This window comes from Falco punctatus (genome assembly GCF_963210335.1).
Source record: "Falco punctatus genome assembly, chromosome: 10".
Lineage (NCBI taxonomy): Eukaryota > Metazoa > Chordata > Aves > Falconiformes > Falconidae > Falco > Falco punctatus.
This window is the reverse complement of record NC_137590.1, coordinates 25,321,670-25,335,748: the sequence shown is the minus strand read 5'-3', so window position 1 is coordinate 25,335,748 and position 14,079 is coordinate 25,321,670.

The window sequence follows — 14,079 nt, the reverse complement described above, 5'->3', positions numbered from 1 at the left end:
CGCTTGCCCAGCGCCGAGGGCTTTCCTGCTCCTCACCCGCCAGCCAGCAGGCTGGGGGGCACCAGGGGCTGGCAGGGGACACAGCCGGGACAGCCGAGCCCCACGGACCAAAGGGACATCCCATCCCATGCGGCGTCATGCTCGGCATGGAAAGCTGGGGGAGAAGAAGGACGGGGGGGACGTTGGGAGTGATGGCGTTTGTCCTCCCAAGTCACCGCTACACGTGACAGAGCCCTGCTGTCCTGGGGGTGGCTGGGCACCTGCCTGCCCCTGGGAAGGGGGGAAGGGATTCCTCGCTTTGCTTCGCTTCCATGTGTGGCTTTTGCTTTGCCCATTAAACTGTCTTTACCTCAACCCACGGGTTTTCTCACTTTTACTTTTCCAGTTCTCTCCCCCATGCCACCGGGGGAAGCGAGCGGCTGCGTGGGGCTGCACTGCCGGCCTGTGTCAAACCACCACACATGGGAAGAATTTGCACTAAAAGATTTGTGGTGCTTTTCAAACAAACACACTAACAGTGCCTACAGCTCTCCAGTTTGCACGGACTAACGAGTTCTCGGCACTCTGTTCTTGCTTGTAGCTGACCCCAGGCATGCCTTGGAAACTGCAAGAAGTTGAAGTAATCTGCTCCAAGTACTGCAAAGAAATTTTAAAAAAACTTTGCTGCAGATATTAACTATGCAATATGGCAAAGGAATGAAAAATAATGCACTATAACTATTTATTAAATAACATATATGTAAGTTTATTTTGTAATAAATTTAGAAGAAATATTTTTGTCAAGAAAAATCATGCAATTTTATTCCCTTGAATCCAGAGTAAAGTGAACTATACAAACTGTAAGTTATAGGCTATAAGGTATAGTCTGTTTGGATATTATTCCAAAAATGTCTTGCCAGTTGATTGTTTTTTTTTTTTTTCCAGGGTCATTCTATCTGTATTACTGTGGCTAACATCATCTTGTTGCTTTGTCAGTTTTGCAGTGGTCTTACAGCTTTGTGTCCTCCCTCACCCTTCAGTTAAGATATGCCCAGTAAAATGTCTCCTTACAGCTGAACTTGTTCCTGTTTGCAAAGATATGCTTATTGAGTGAGAGTCTTCTATTGCTTATGACATCTGCCTCTACAAAGGAGCTTAATGGCTTTTTATATTTATCTTAAATATATACCAGGGCTTGTAGCTTTTCAACCTGCTTCAGGGAGTTTTCATTCAAACGATGCTAATGTATTCATACTCATTTTCATTGTTATAAAACACCCTATTTTATACATTTTGTTAAATGTATTCTATGAAAAGGTAAAGGAGACCTTTAAGCAGCAACATCTTAATTCAAATAGTTATAAAATTTTAAAATGTTGTGATTATTTTATATTGTGGGCAGGATTCTTCCACATGATCCAGAATATAAGGCTGTGTTTAATTGAAGTTGCTTGCTAGAAGAAAATAAAGTGAAGCAAACCAGTCGTAGTTCTTTTACAACCTGGTAGATCCCATCTGGTTACAGTTCTCAAATGTTGGTGAGTTCCCCTAAGCTGTGTTAGAAGGTAAGTATGACTGTTGGCTGGGTATACAAGATCAAACTGTCCCAGACCAGAAGATTGTGCTGCATTTGATGAAGTGGAAGAACAAATATTTGTAGCTCTGGGCCTCCCATGTAAATCAAGGGAATTCACAAGGTTGTCATCTTTCCTGATATTTTGACCACCTCTTTCTTTATTTCTTGTATTTATTTCTTTGGAAGATTTTTGAGGGAAAACTCTAGTCTTTCTGTTTGTGGTGTGAGGGTTTCAAAATTTAACAAAACTGCAGCAGTAAAGGTCAATTGTTTGTGTATGCACCAGAATGAAATACCATCTCCAATGTTCGCTGTTATTGCTGTATTTAATGCATAAACCTGAGACCCATGTCATCAGGGTCACCCACATTGTCACGAGTCACATATACCCACCCATGAAAGCACTGCTGTCTTTTCCTCCCGCATAATTTACAGTCGCACCCTGACGTGCAGCTGCCTCCATCTCTAGCCCTGGACTCCTGGACGCCTTGCTTGCCAGCCAGGCTTGACTCAGTGCCGGCTGGTCCACGAAAGGTAACTCCCAAGCTGGCATTAAAGCCTTTGTCTTTCTGTTCTGATGCCCAAGGACTCTGGAGGACCTCTCGTGCCCCAGCGAGCTGCCTGGGGACTGGGTTGGTGCAGGCAGGGGCTGGGCAGCAGGACCCCATGGATGAGCAAACTTTTGTCAGGTCCAAAATAATATTTCTGCATGTTTTGAACAATCCATTAGTTTGATTTTATTTAATAGTTCACATCTAATGCCTATTAGGAATTATTGAAAATAATATTAGACAGCTATTTTTTTATTCTTTATGTAAATACATACATGCATGTGTGCCCACATGCTTACACAGTTCAAGCGTTCTCTGCTTATCCCTTTCTTGAATATTATTTTCATTAACTTTGGGGGATAGTATGTGATGTTGCAAGTTTGTGATGAACTGTTCCTAAAATTTGTCAGATAATGAGCTAGATTACCTCTCAAGCCTGAATGAACTAAGCCCAAAAGTCTAAACCAATATAAAAGAATTCATGTGAATGTTTTTTGAAAAATATTTACTCTTAAAGATTTGCTAGATGTCTCTGTGCACAATGGTAACTAATTTTTTTTTAATTATTTTTTTTTTACCCAGTCTCTCATTAACAACTGTAAAAGGCTTGTGCAGGAGTAAGTGTGGGCCTCGACTGAGAGTCTGCAGCAAGAGGTATTGTAGCATTTCTTCTACTGGAGTGTGTTCTGTTCTATCATTATGCACCAGTAATTTAACAAAAATTATGGTACTTAAAGCCTTTAAGTAAAGACTCTATTTTAAGTTGCTGCACCAGAACATGTAATGATTAACGTGATTTTTTTCTTGATTTTATTTGCTAGATTACTGCACCTTTTGGCTAAATGTGCAACAGCCTGCTAAAGCTGTTTGTACACCAGACGGTGAACTGCAGAAGCCATAGGCTGAAAGGGAGAGCACCACGGTTCTGTTTGTTTCTTCAGGAAAACCTTTTATGAGCAGAGAAGGTAATTAATCAGATGTTTCCTTCTACAAAAATTGAACGAGTTGCCAAGTCTTGCCAGATGGCCAGTGCCTGTTATTGAGAAAGAATGGACTTAACTGTACACTGCGGGTAAAATCCAAACCCTTTTGAAGCCAGGGCTTCGTTCTAAATTTAAAATATCAGTAAGACCAATCCACTTTTGCATGAAACTTTTTCTTTTTTTAACAAACTCAGGTTTAAATTATGATTTGGTTTAAGCCAATGAACTCACCAGTTTTAGTTTGATCTTTCTGTTTTCCTTTAATACTTGTATCTGAGATTATTGACACTTTCATATAAAATATCCTTATTGCAAGCAATTTATCAGTTTGGCTGCTGGTTCCTAAACTCCTAAATTTATGTTGTCTGCAGCTGGATTGAACATCTGACAAGACAAAGATTATAGATGAAGGAAGCCGTTCACTATATGATTCTTTAGCTTTTGAGAGGCCATACTATCATTCATCAATTTGGATATTCTGGCATTATATTGTAATTTGACTTAATGGAGAAATAATGAGTAACTGAGTGGGAGCAAAGGATGCGTGTTCATCCTCTGAACTAAAAAATAAACAGTAAGGGAATGAAACAGTAAGGGGTACAGAAATTACAACAGATTTCATTGATGTCTTAGTCTGTAATAAAATGAAATATATTCCATTCAACTGATATGCCTGTGGTAATTTGCATCACCAATCATATTTCAAAGGAGCACTGTGAATGAGATTTACCACCAAAGAATAGTGAATTAAATGACTGCATGTGAGGAGCATAGACAGGCTTTCCCCCTCACTTATTCAAGATTGAACATAATAACCAAGGAAAACCGATGTAGCTAACCACTTCTGACTTCTGTAAATTGATATGGGATGGAGCTGTCATCTCCTAATCAGATTAAGTCCTTTCTTTAGGCCATTTTTAATCCAAGTTCTACCATGAGGTTTTACTTTAAGGGGAAATAAACTGCTTGGTGTTCAGGTACTAAACATTAGTTGTAGCGTGTACTTTGCAAATGCCTTTTCACTTGTGTTTTACAATAGTTTGGATACTACGAGTAAAATCAGACCCAATCAACTATATTGCTTTAAACCTGAATTTAACGTTATAGCGTGTTTGTTCTTTTGAATTGCTGTGACACAGGAAAACTTGGAACATAGTCATTAATTTATAAAGACACACGCATAGATGGAAAGACAGTTTTTATTAGGTGCCTTACAAGGTAGCCTCTTGATTGCACATGCAATTGAAAGAACTCATATTAGGAAATGCAGGAAATGCAGCAGCAATACTTACAAATAATTAAAGAAAGTATACTGATCTTTACTGTGTTCAGAAATGTCAGAGAGCTCCACATTGTACTGAGAACCCATCTTAAAATTTGCAATCATCCTAAATTATCAGCAATAGTTCTCAATTATAATTTACGTTATAATGCATTCATTTACATTCCTGATGCATTGCAGATGTCAGCATTTTTCTGGGTTTATGCTTCATACTTCAACTGGAGGCTTACAGTTTTATATCTCCTTGGTTTTTCAACCTCTATAGCTTATAGTATTACAATCCCCTTTATGCTAACTTAAATCTACCTAATATCCCAATAATGCTTGAATTCTAAAACCTGATTATCCCCTTTCACTTCTGCAAGGGATGAAATGATGATCCTCTTTTGAGAGGTGATGAAGGAGCAATAGCAATAATCCTAGCTTTTTTAGGAATCCACTGGAGCTCTGTGCAGTCAGAGGTCCCCAAGATTTTAGAAATAAATAGGCAAAACTAGAACAAAACATATGAAAGTGCTTTCATGTAGTCTAAAGTGTTTGAACAGCAAGTCTTGTTATTTGCTACACAGATCTCCTATGGTCCTTCTGTTGTAGCTGTTCTGCAGAGATGATTAGTCTTTGGGAATGGCATGAGTGATCACTTCAGAAAGAGATGCTCCACTGAGTTGTTAAGAGTAGGGCCACAACACAGAATGTCTTCCTTCATGTACTAGGACTACTTTTTGGTATTTGGCACCAACAGCCATATCTCCTTTCCTTTCCAAGTATCTTGCATGTGAGAATACAAAAATCTAGAAATTCCAAAAGCCAATGTGATGTTTGTGTAATCTTCTTTTCTACTTTGATTTATTTCTCCTTATGTATCAGCTTCTTTCTGCTTGCATGCAGCTATCAAAAAATACAGAATTGTTTAATATTGAAATGACCAATAGACACACTAACAGTCTGAAATTCTGATTCATTTCCTTTGAATTGTATTGCGGTTTTCAGTCTGCAATATGTAGGCTGATGCCAGATATTTTATGTTAATATGCATTAATATATATAGCAATAAAACTGTCAAAATAAATACAACAAAAGAACCAAAGTTCTTGTTCTCCAAATAAGTGAGTAAAGGAGTGTGGTATGTAGTTTTTCAGAAGTGTATGTTAAACTTAAAATACATGAGAAACCTGCTTTTAATGCACTAGTTAGTCTTAAAAACAGGTAAATAAGGAGTCATAGTGAGTTAGGATTAATAATCCAAAATTGACTGTTACTAGTTTGTCAGTCTTCCCTCATTTTTCCTTCTCATCTGCAAGCAGATTGCAGGCCTGCTGAATGGGTCTTGTTTAGCCAGAATGCTCACTTACAAATCTCATCTACTTTCTTTCTCTAGATAATTTTTTCCATAATGCTATTTTCCAGTGTGGTTGAACTAGAATAACTTTTTTTCAGTGTAAATTAAATCTCCAAATTCTCTTTCCCCCCCAAAAACATGAGTAGCGGTGATTCCTGCAGAATGGCAAGTAAGTATCTCTCATTTCTAAAGTCATAAAAATCATCCCAGCTATGTGAAATAACTCCTTTTCTCCCAGCTCGGTAAGGAAGGAATCTCAGCTTGCAAGGTAACATCTGCTGGTTCTTCTCACTTAGTTTCTCCAGTTTCATTAAATTTGCCATTAATACTCTGAGACCAAAAGAAAAAAAAAACCACAAAAAAACCCCTACAAATGTTTGTGGTGTCCAGTTCTATGGCAACCCCACGGTTAAAGGAAATGTAACTGCCTAGAACTCTAGTATATTACTGACCACATAGAATAATCAGTGTTATCCTAGTTCAATATTTAACCAAAAAGATGTTTTAAATTGTCTGAATAATGACACTCCTATAATGGAATAAACAAATTTGAAGGCAGATTTGTATTCATTCTGAAGTGAGTACTTGTCAAGGGATTTACATATCTTTCCCTCATAAATGCTTCAATTTCTGGGTGTAGACATATTCCCTATGGTTAAACCTTACATGAACTATTTGGTTAAATCTTGACTTGTGGGCACGATTGTCAAGTACCACAACTTTTTCACAAACCCAGTAATTTCTGGAAGGCTTTTAAAAATTTGCATCGGCTGTTTGAAAGCCACAAATCAGATTCCAGTATTTTTAGATGAATGAGAAACCACGTTGTTATTAAACTTGAAAGGTACCAACATCTTTGAGCTTGACAGCATCCCATGGAAGATATATTTCCTGCTGCTACAGAAACATTAAGGTGATCCAAAGGTAAATCAGCAGTGACAGATCAGTGACCATATTGCACACTCAGCATCCTCCAGAGAACTGTGTTTGTCTGCATATCTCATGCTTTTCATGTCTAAGGAGTTTTCTTATCCATAATTAACATGAGGATTTGATAACCATAAAGTGTTTATTTGCAAGGTGTTTTCAAGCAAAATAAAAAATATCTCATGCTGTGACTGCCTCCTTTTCTGTGACTGGACTACAGGTTTGGGCAGAGTGGTATATAAATTGAAGTCTCTGACACTTTAATGTTGCTGTAACAGCTTCAAAACAAAATACATCGAGATCAATTATAGAAGAAGCTGAGATATGCATTGCAATATTGCAAAATATGCAAATACAGCTCAGGAGTTTGTTGTTTCTCTTATCTCTACAGATTTTATATGTTTATACTTCTACTGATAGAATAACTTCATATTTATGTGTATAAATAAGATTGAAAATTATTCGTAATTTTAAAGGGATATTATGGGTAGCTTTATGCCATGGCCTTCTTTCTTTGGATTGTTTTATAAAGAATATGTGATTACTTACACATGGACAGAAGCTGATCAGTTTCCTTAATAAATCATGAGTGTTTTCAGATGATTTTCTAATAACAAAATGTATGCTGAAAGAAGTTAAAAAAACATTTTTCCAAACTGATTTTAAATTTTATTTTAAACAGTGTCTAATTGAAGGTCATGAAAAATATTTATTAATGTTATGACACAATTATGATTATTGTAATTTCCTATTAATGCCAAAACTCCCGGTTTACTTCTAGCATTTACTAGCAGTGCCTGTCTCTGCTTGGAGAGCTAAGCAAGCAGCAGATGTGGCCACTGCTCTGTGACAGATTGCTCAGTATGTGATTAGCCAAGGAACCAAGCTTTCTGAGCCTGTGCGTAGCCTTCAGTAATTTAACCAAGCTTAGTACTGAGTTGGAAACAATATTTGTAAGAAAAGTTTGGACAGAAGCAGAAATAGAGTTGGTGGCATGATTATCACATATTTAACAGCTGTGTTGCAATCCACAGCATGTAAATAATAGCCATGTGAAAATTCTATGTCCTCAAGGACGTGGTTTCCATGAAATTGTTAAAGAGGAGGACTTACTCTGTAACTATCAAGTAGGTTCACACTTGAGAAGGAGCAAGGATTTGCTCAGTGCTGAGCAGTTATCTAGCAAAGTTCTGTATCCACTGTGCACCACAATGAAATTAAGCTCACATACTTTGCTAAATTGAAGCCTAAACACAAACAGGTGGTTTAGGTTAAATTGCTTAAAGAATCACCTTTAAAGGTATGAGAGAAAAAGTTTTAACAGGAATTTTGGGAGTGCAGTTTTGCAAAGTTCAATGGCCAGGATCACTGTATTACTTACTACATAAATAAATCACACAAAGAAGAATCAAATTAAAATTAAGATGGAATGATTTACACAGAGACTAAAAATGTAAGGGAGACCTTCCCACTGAGGCATGAGGTTCAGTACAGACCTTCTTGTTTTCTGAACTCTAAATAGAACTTACGTGTGGCCGGATCCAATCCTAGTCTCAGACTTGGTCAAAAGTTTGTCTAACAGATATAAGGAATATTCACAGCTTAAGGTTGATCATAGAATTTTAGCAACACAAATCATTGACTAATTTATCATTTACGAGGTGAATAAAATAGGATTTTCTTAAACTATAAATGTGGCTTAATTATGGATTCAAACAATGGTAACGCTGATACTATACTTATGAAGTTCCTAAATCAATTCACACACACATACACGTAGACATAAAAGAACAGATGTATAGAGTTATATATTCCCAAAGGGGTACTTGTTAAAAGTTCCCCCTGTGTTTGATAAGCTACATCAAATGCCTTTGCATTTCTCAATGGACAAAGGGTTGAGCCTTGAGAAGCAGGAAAATCAGTCATGGCCCCATCGTCAACTGCTGGCAGCAGTCCCCCTAATATTGCAGATTTAGGAGTTCGTGAGCTCTGAGAGGCATCCCACTCAGAGGGAGATGCTGTTCACAGCCACTGTGGTCCAGGAGAGCTCAAAGAGGTCATTTAGGACTGTCGTTTGTACGTTCAGAGATGATTGACTTAGTCATCAGTAATTCTCCATCCTGGCCACAATCTAAGTCATTAATTAATGGAGTTTTTCTCAAAATTCCAGTGATGGTGGTACTACACCACTCAGAGTCATAGTGAAGAGAATATTTTGAACTGAGGAACATGTGAGTCTTTAATTGGTTTTTACAGTGTTGATGAGAAAGTGCCTGTACACTACCACAGGAATAAAAAATTGTTATAGTGCCAGAAAAACTGATATGCAGTGTGGATACAACACAAATGCAGAACCTTATAATTTCTGAGGAAATGTTCTGTCTTTTCCAGATAAAACTGATTGCTATGCTCAGGGTCAAAGCATTATGTAACAGAACCATTAAGAACAGCTGTATCTTTAGCCAACTTAAAATGCCAATTGTTTTCACTAGGACTCTTTTCTGCTTAAAGTGAAGGAAAATTGTCAGTCTTGGAGAATAAAAACCTAATCTTAGCTGCTTATGTGATTTTTTTTTTTCCAGTACCATAATGGTTAAGCACTTCATAGCTGTTAATGTTGTTAGCAGTCTTGCCCCCAAGACAGATTACTGACTACATGAGGCCTGATAACTCAGTTAGAAACCCACCTTATCACAATAAAATTCTGCCTGCCACTGGTAGACTGTTATATCAATAATTCAGTCCCCACTGGGACATGAGCCTGATTTTTCAGGGCTCTTAGAAAACTGCATTTTGAGGGATCAGCATCCTGCTCATTATTGCATTGTTTTATGGAAGTGGCTTCCTGGTAGCTACTATTCTACAATACAACTCAATGTGAATGACTCATCATGTACTGTGCTTTTGGGGGAGAAACTGCATTGTAGGAATCTTTCCAAAGCAATGTCTGAGTTTCACCTGACGTCAGGAACAAGTCTGTAGTCATTCCATGCAGTTCTTGACTGTGTGGTCTAAGGCAATGGTTATCTGTGCACAGAACATTGGAGAGGATAGCAGGTGTGCTAGAAGATTGCTAAAGCACAGCCTTTCAGGCACTGTGGCCCATGTACCCAGAGCACAATTTAAGCCAGATGGAGCTCAATCCACATTTTCACCAGGTTCCACACTATTGCAGAAGTCTCTGGGTCAGATGTTGTGCTTGGTAGAGCAGTTCTGCAATGGCAAGAGTTCTTCAGGTTGTGTTCTCTCCCTCCTCCTCCTCCTCCTCCTCCTCCTTGGAGTCTCCAAATCCTTGTGCAACAGACCTGAGGTGACATAGGGTATATTCTAAGAAGGGTGTGCTTTGAATATGTCCAGGTGACATACTGTGAATGGGAGAAAAAGCTAAAACATATATGCATGAACTGTGGGAATGAATATAAACAATGTATTTTTAAGACTTCTTGTTATTTGTAAGTAACCTCCCTTTCTGAGGGACATTGTTATAGAAAATCAACAAAAATGCTATGTGTTTTCATCCAAACCTTAGTAGTAGTATTTGAGTACATTTAGTTTGAGCATCACATTTAATTAAAATTCCAAACCCTTCCAATGTATTCCCTTGTAAAGGAAACATTGATTCCAAGGTACATTTTCTTTTCTAAAGACAGAAAGAAAACTTGACATTATCCCCTTTAAGGATTAGTCTTGCTCTTATTATTATTAGATCCTGAAAAAAAGCAAAGATACTACATTAAGTGACTTTAAAGGACCTAAAATACATCAGTAGTTTCTTCTTCAAAGATAAGATTGAAAAAGTTACCACGATCATACCTACAAGAAGAAACGGTATAACACTAAAAAGTTACCAGTTAGAATTTTTACTTGTCTTTCTTCCTTTGATGTGAAAAAATCTTTTGAGAGGTGAATGTAGACTTAAAAACAGTGAAATTGCCTAAAAAAATATAGTGGAAGACTTAACCTATTGACTTCTATGCAATGTCTCAAACCCACAGAAAATATTCAAGGTGATTCAGTGAAATGAGTTCAAAGCTCTAACATCTCATCTGCAAATAAGAGTTGAAATAGCTTTTATTTGAAAAGCTTTCTTCCTCCATTGCCATATTCCTTCTCTTTCTGCAATGTTCTATTCTTTCTCTTAAACTCAGTTATTTCTTCCATCTTTCCCACCTTTCAATGAAATTCCTGATGGCACTGCTAGATCACTTGTTTCATTCCAAGCTGAGTCAATCCTTTCTCAGCTGCAATTCCCATCAATGAATAGGAAAATTTTGTTTGTGTAAGTGCCACGTAGGAGAGCGTAAGCCTACTACTAGAATCTTGGAAATTATAAAAGAAAGATGAAAAAGATGAAAGCAGAACACTGTCAAATTCACCCACAGAAATGGTCTGGTTTTATACCAGTTGTGGCTACAGATATGTGTATTTAATATTGAAACTGGGCAAAAATGCAATATTAAGAAATTATTTGAAGATTTCTGGAAGTTATTTTTGATTAAGAATTTGACATTTGGGGGAAAAAAGTAAGCAGCTCTATTTAATATTAGACCTTACATTTGCATAACAGTAGTAAACATATTTAGGCTATCACAGTTACAAATGGTATCATAAAAATCTGCTTAAACCCTCAAATAATAATATAGAGGGAAATAAAACTGTCATCTGTTTCCATTCTAATTATTAAAGTATCACAGTTAATGAATGGAGAGTAGTGTCTTGCAATAATGTTTCAGCAAAAATTGAATATCTCTGGTGTTACTTATTATTTATTTTCAGGGTTTTTTTTGTTTTGTTTTTTTTTTAAGTCCTGCCTTTTGAATTTTACAGTACAAGGGCATAAGGGCTTTTTACACTGAATTCAATGGCTGGAATATGCTAAAGAAATAGAGCATAGATAGGCAATAAAGTGCTCTGGCCTACATTACTATTGAACAATTATTGAGGAAAACAAAGATTAACGAAGAGGTAGTTTAACAATAATCAAAAACTAATGATGGTGTTGATGATATTTCTTATACTCTGCCCGCTGCAACTGCATTGAATCGGTTGTCATAAGCTCTAAGATATACAAATGGATTGAAATATAAATGCTTGAGTTACCATTACTACAGCTTTCATTTTAATGTGCGTCGAGTTAGTCACCTCCTTGTGAAAGGCTTCTAGCATATAATCAGCCCCCTCTGGCCTTTGATTGGATGTATAGAATAGATTTTAACTCTTCAGCAAAATAGTTATGTAAAAACATCTGAAGGAAAGGTATTTTGGAGGATACAGAAAAATGAAAAACAGGACTTCTCATGAGAGAAGAATGAACAAGCTTTAGAGTTCAGGTGGATCCAGACTTCTCCCTCATTTCCCCCCCCTCCCCTGCCATCATCTACAGAGCAGTTCATGTAACCCCCTTCTGGACATGCTTCATGGGTAACATCTGCAAAGAACATGGGCATCACTGAAAAGATAGCTTCGGTTCTTTGTTGTGCACTGACTGCAAAGAGTTTCCAATTAGAATTAGAGCTCATCAAGACAGTGCCAGCAGGCTTCTGGGTGGTTAAGCCTCCAATTTTAATTGAACTGCCTTTATCTGGTGATAAAATTTGTTTTTTTAAACAGGCAAACTACATAGTTCCTGTAGCAAGTTAAATTCAAGTTGGGTTTGCATTCAGGATAATTACATGGAGTTGGATCTAATTGATTTAGTTGAAATGTGTGTTTTATTCATCAAAGTGCTACAAAATGTAATTCTTTTCTTTGGAGTATCCTGCTTCTTTCCATTTCCTATTTGTCTCTTCCTCTATTTGTCATGTTGTCATCCTGTTGTTCCTTTAGAATAATTAATATGTAAGGAATAAGACGTAAGAGTTCTCTGCTTGAAAATGGAGGTTCTTCAGAGTTTCCATACATATGTAAAATTTAAAGACTAAACTTAATTGACGTTATCCTTTTTGTAGTGCCAAAACCATTCATCACTATGTGAAATTTAGAGAAATATATTGCACTAATTTATAAGATGGTAATACCAGCAATCACTGGAGTTTTTCCAGCTTCCTGTGCAACAAAAGAAGGAACAAGATATGGTGTATTTTTTCAAGACATTCACTACCTAAAGCATATCTTTAAATGAGTCCTCTCCAAAGCATGAGAGTCTTTAAAGGTATGAAATCATTCCACTATAATAAACACAGCCATATATAAATAGAAGCATAAAACAATCTTGGTGGGGGGAGAGCGAAAACAGAAGCAATGTGTTCTTTAAATCTCACCATACAAATGAAGTTATAAGTAGTAATGAAATAAAATTCTTAATTAAAGAGGTAGAATTAGGATACTTTTTAACTGTCACATGTTATTTTTAAAATTCAGGTCAGGTGATTGGGACAATATGAAACTGGCCACAACTGTGTGTGTTGTAGTAAGGCTATCAGCGTTAAGGAATCGTCCATCCCTACTCAGCAAAACAGGTAAGCACAACTATTACTTGGAGTGCTCCCATAATCTCAGTTATATTTATTATATACGTAGAGAAAAGAGAAGACCAGAAAAGTATGTTTTGCTTTCTGTCTGCATTGCTGTGCAGGCATGTCTGACAACAAAATAATCTGCTTGTTATATCCTGGCTCACTTGTCCAAGGGGTGCCATTTAGCTAAAGGCCTAATTTGCAGCTGATCAAATACGTGGACATGTCATTATTTTTCAATAATGGTGAGGAAGTAATTATTGATCTTCAGTTGCAAAAGCAATATTCAGAATGAAAAAAGGATTTTTGAGAAATGCTAAGAAATGCAGCAAAAAGTATTCTCTAAAGTGGGCATGCTCTTTATTTGAAACATTTTAAAAATCAAATTTTTCACCCCAAAATAATCAGCAATTGGAAGTATGAGAAATGATCCATCTTCCAGCAATGTGTTGTAATCTTTTCAGGACAGAGGTGTTTAGGGGAGGTACCCAAGAAGTCATTCTGAGTGTACGTGCCTAGAATACTGCATGAGAGTTTATTTTCTTAGAATCACAGTACCCTTTCCAAGTTTGTATCTCAGGTGATACCAGATCCACCAGCCAGGATTATCCCAGCATAAGGATGGTCAAACTGCTTTTATGATCCCTATTGTGATGCTGGAGGCAGCCCAGAGTTATGTTGTCCATTGTAACGAGTAAGAAATGAAAGCAACAAAACACATTGCAAAGCTGGAACGCAGTATCATCAAAGATTGCTAAGTTTTTTCTTGACTATTTCTCTCTCTTCTTTTTTATGTTTGCCTTCTTTTTGCTAGCAGATAAGTTAGATGTTAGTGGAAAAGAAGTTAAAACCCCTATTATTCTATGAAGAAAAACTGAATGCACTCAAGTAGAAAAGTAAGACTTACCAATCAATGTTCGGGTAAACCTTCTTGTCTGACACTTCGCAACAAAGGAATGCATTTTTATTACTTGGCCACATAGTTCA